The sequence below is a fragment of the Condylura cristata genome, unplaced genomic scaffold, assembly GCF_000260355.1.
Source record: "Condylura cristata isolate star-nosed mole 26May11 unplaced genomic scaffold, ConCri1.0 scaffold00003, whole genome shotgun sequence".
Classification (NCBI taxonomy): Eukaryota; Metazoa; Chordata; class Mammalia; order Eulipotyphla; family Talpidae; genus Condylura; species Condylura cristata.
In genome coordinates, this window is record NW_004567104.1 from 71,808,748 (window position 1) to 71,813,687 (window position 4,940).

General features: G+C 36.6%; 1 protein-coding gene across 3 annotated transcripts in view; it reads right to left on the reverse strand.

Annotated features, from left to right (window-relative positions):
• The window catches only part of SCAF4 (SR-related CTD-associated factor 4), a 53,555-nt gene that overhangs the window by 47,411 nt on the left and 1,204 nt on the right, over positions 1-4,940 (reverse strand). The gene's annotated exons all lie outside the window — the stretch shown is intronic.

Genomic DNA, 4,940 nt, shown 5'->3' on the forward strand with positions numbered 1-4,940 from the left:
AATTTATTTCCAACTCTCTCTCTTCTATGGCTCAAATGAAACCAATGTTACCCAAAATTTGAACTGCTAATAAACACATATATACCTGATAAAACAGGAATCTAAATTGCTTTTAGCTTAGCATTAGTTTTGTTATTGTTCTGCAGTTAAAAAAATCAGCATATTACTTCAACAAAGGTTATGCATAATACTAAAGAGTACATCACGTATATAAAAACTTTTCTTCATACAATATTATGAAGGTATATTTCAAGTGAGATTTGAATCTGTATAGAGATCTACAGAAAAATTACCTGGAATACTTAAGTTAACTACACTTGTATATGGGTTCTCTTATGCCATGAGTCACAATTTGTATATGTAAAACTTGTAAAAACAAGCAAGAATCTCCTCACCCCCCAACATACATATACAATCACTCTGTCGACTTTCTGTTAGGTAGTTTTATTTCCTACATTCTATTTCTCAAGATTTATAAGCCAATCTTTCTCCAAATCATGTCCTTTATCATGTGTCCAAGTAATTTTTTTCTGAAATAGAATACAAAATGATAGGCAGGGAGGGGGATGTGTTCAACAAGAACATCAGTGGCCAATGCTACTAGCAAAGCTTTAAAGAGCCAGCTTTTCCCCAGTCACTGTAAATCAGACATCACTGTTGGAGACAAGTAATTCTCTGAGAATCAAGAGAGAGCAGAGGAATAACTAAAATTTAATATCCCAAACTCCTGTGATAAAAAGCATAATATGGTCAAAACGAGGCAAGAGAAACCATCCAATTTTAATTCAACCATTAGTCTCTACATCTTTCAACTCTGTCAACTATTTCAACTTTTTCTAATTCTTTAGATAAACTTAAAGAGATCAAAACAGAAAATTAACACTACAGGTTAAAAAAATAACAAGATATCTTCATCATATAATCTAAATTCTAAAAGACCACCACACCAAGTTATCAAAAGGAAAAAATATACCACAGCCATAACAATTTCCAGTGGAAAGAGGTAGAGACCAATCCCCCCCACCAAGTAAGATATGAAACTCAACTCCTCCTTCAGATAAGATGACTAACAGCCCAATGGTATTAAGCTTGCCAATGTCAATTCAGATACTAAGTAGTCATAAGCTTAATTTCTGTCTGGTTTTAAGATAAAATGAATAAAAAAGTACGTATTTTCTCTCTGCATTTCAAGTAGCATTACATGCATACTACCTCAGTGCTGTGGTTCTCACAAAACAGCAGGATTTAGGGGGTTGGGGGGGTATCCTTCTGAGTATCTAACAAGTGTACAGCAGTCTTCCAGAGGTTACAATGTCTGCAATTTTAAGAGACTGAATGAAGCAGATCTAAGACTCCAGGTTTTATAAATTCAAATTTTAATGAAATTTGCAAAAACGTAAAACAATGTCATTCCCACTAATTCTTTTTGTCAATTATTTCTCATTAAAACGTTATCTATGTTAACATAGGACAGGTTTACTGTTATTTCTAATAAACACATTCCTCAGTTTAAATTTCTAATATGGTGAATGTCAATAAATATAGGCCACAGACACAAAAGCCTTCTATGGACACTAACTTTTAAGAGTTTAAAGGCATCAAAAAATCTGAAAGTTTGATAACAGCTGTCCAACATATACTCTTTAGACAGAGACATGGTTGATGCAAGTTCACAGCAGCTTTCTTCAGCAAAAAATGAGAAACAACTTAGATGTTTTATCAACTAGGAATCCAAATAAATATGGTTTAATAAGATGATGGCACACTACACCACAGTTAGGAAAACCAAATATATAAATAGTGTTAATGTCTGACATTGCAAAGCATATATTGTTTATCCCTCATGCCCATCAAAATTCAGATTATATATTGTTTATGGGCCACATTAAATTTGCTATTCGACTGCGTCTAAAGGGGAGTGGCAAGAAAGGAGAACTTTATATTTTAATTAAAATCCTTAAAATAGTAACAACTGTCAATTCTTGTTACATTTTCTCTGCACTATGTACTTTAATTAAATGTCTTAAAATCATAGATACTGCAAGAGTTAGAGAAAACTGATGATTAAAGACTAAAAATCTGATCAGCGGAACAAAAAAAAATCAATCTATTTAAACTATTCATTCAACACTTACCAACCTCTTCACCTTAAAGTGTGTATAAGCATAGCACGCCTATGATAATTGTTATACCTGGTAATTATTTTTTACTTATCTTTTCATCTTTCACAACACTAAACACACTATCTTGCCACAGAAGTCCTCTGGTTAAATTTTCTTTTCTTATACCGACCTTTTTCTCCTGGGCTTATCTGTTCCTCTTATCCACAACTCTGCTCCACATTAACCCTCCCATCTTGTTGCTTTAAACTATGCTTTTCTGTACTTCCTCTTTCCCACTATGCTCAAACTTCTAGTCCCTCACACAGCCATTAGTGCTTGAACACCACCTACTATAAAGCCAAAACCTTACATATACACTATAAACACAGGAAAAGTCTGTTAGGTAGTCCCTAAATTTCTTTCTTCCCTTCATTCTTGAAGCAACTTTTCCCTTGAGCCTATCACAACCGAACCATTAAAAAAGACTTTATGTTTGCTACTTTTTACTTATCTCTCTCCGTCAACTATGGAACTATGCAACTCTAAGCTTCACATTCCATTACCCCAAAGTTTTAGTGTCTTTCCCCCCTAATTCCTAATCTGTGACTACACCCTTGCTGTAACACCATTACATCTTCAGTCAGTAATTAAGATAGGGAGAGCTGCATTCGAATCCCAGTTCTGCCATTAGCAAGCAGTATTTCCTAAGGTAAATAATTATTCAACTTCTTTGAAAATTAGTTTCTTCACCTGTAAGAAAGTGGATGTCGATGCAAGACTGTAGGAATATTAAATTAGCTATGTATTACGTGCCTGGCATGCCACAGATGCTGATTAAATATTAATTTCCCCCCTAATGTTCTCCAGAGTATTTCTGAGTGACTTCCAGATATCTCCTCCTTTCTCCAGTTGATTGCTTCCAAGTTTGAGTGTCCTACATCCCTAACTTTTTGCACAAAATTTCCATGACAAACTTAACCTGCTCAAAAACCAACCGTATTTTCTTCTATGCTTCTGATGACAGCCTGACTCGTGTTAATAGCATCATCATACTACCAGCACTTAGAATGTGAAAGCAAAAGGTGCTTATAAGCCTATCAGATGTCTATACTCATGGATTTCACTGGCCCACATTCTTACCCTCCTCTTCATTCCCTCTGTAGGCACACCAAGTTCAGATCGTTTTCCTTCTCAGTTCCCAATCCACCAATTTTCCCCAAATTTCTGTCTTCTACAATACAGATAAATCAAGCAGTGATTTCTATCACATATTTAAAATCTTGTTATCAACAGCCTAAAAATGGAAGTCAAACACTAGACAGACAAGGAACTTGTCAGACCCTGAACTACTTTCCAGTGCCCTGCAGAGCTCATTTACTTCTCAGTCCTGGTGTCCTTTAATACTCTTCCCCATACCTTCAGAAATCCTCAAACTGGTATCATCTTCTTTCCTTTCAAAGTCTTCACTGATCCCCCACTCCCATTCCACCCGCACCCTATCAGGGTCCCAAACAAGCTGTCTTGTCACAAATTATTCGCGTATTAGTGTGCTCTATTAGACTAACCGCTTAGGAAACAGGTCCTCAGTAGTCCCACAGTATTCAGGACAATTTTGCAGAGCTCATTTGTAAAATGAGGGTAAGATTTGGGATAGTCACGGTTATGGGAACTAACCAATACTACTTCACCAATGGGGAGAAATAACCGAGAAAAGCCCTGTAAACCTAGAAGGCACAAGAAAATAAATTTTAAAGGCAGACTTTAAAGGCCTGGCTGCTTTTGAAGAAGAAAGCTGGAATTGGCAATGTGCACCTATTATATGTGATTTGTAATTCATAAAGACTAGGAATAGAAATAAAAATAGTTTAAGGAGAAAAAAGAGCCGTAGTAAGAACATTCTCATCTTAATTTAAGAAAGTTAAAGTACCTTCTTAATTACATTTCCTTCTTGCTAAGAGTCAGTATCATTCCTACTTTTGGTTTTTCAAAATAAAAACTACTGACCACATTTTCAAGAATTAAGAAACTAAGTGCTGAGTCTCAACTTCCACAATGCCTGTCAGGATTAAATAATTCTGATCTTATGAATACACCAAAATTCTCTTCATTCACTAAAAAAATGCCATTAAAAATACCAGTTGGTTTTTTTTTTTAAATCTTGGGAGAAAAACAGACTTAAAACCCTTTAACAATTGTTGTACCATTCGTATAAATTCTGTTTCCAAGTATTTGCCAAGCACCTGTTATGGAGGGGAAGGAGGAAATTCCCTGCCCTCATGGAGTCAACATTCCAGTGAATTCTGACTTTAGGAAACAAAGTCAAGTCCCAATCCTTACCATTATCACACATAAAAAATAGGAAATATCATTTCATTATTTGGAAAATCACTACATAATCTTAGGTGCCACTATCACTGCATTTTATAACCCCCACGGTCAAGCTCCCTCCCATCCATTTTAACAGTGCAGACTAGACTCTCCAAAAATGATCCTGGAAAGACCTGAAACTAGAGAACTTGAAGGCGGCAGGCAGCTTTGTTCCCAGTTTTGGGAGGTTTTCACATGTAAATATTCCCGTAGAAGGGATCGAGGATTAACTGCGGCAGGAGGGGTGCGAGGGTGGGGAACTGGAGGCCAACGCCGTTTTCTAGCGGACTGAGGCGGAGCCAACACTGTTCTCTCCCATTCAACATTTTAGGTATCTTGTTGGGGCCACCTACCCCCAAAGAGGGTTAAGTTCACGACTCAAAATTTGAAGGGGCCACCCCCTACCCCGACTGTTAGCTCCATTTCCAAGTGTGTGAGTCCCGGGGGAGGAGGATGGACACCCTCTCCAAC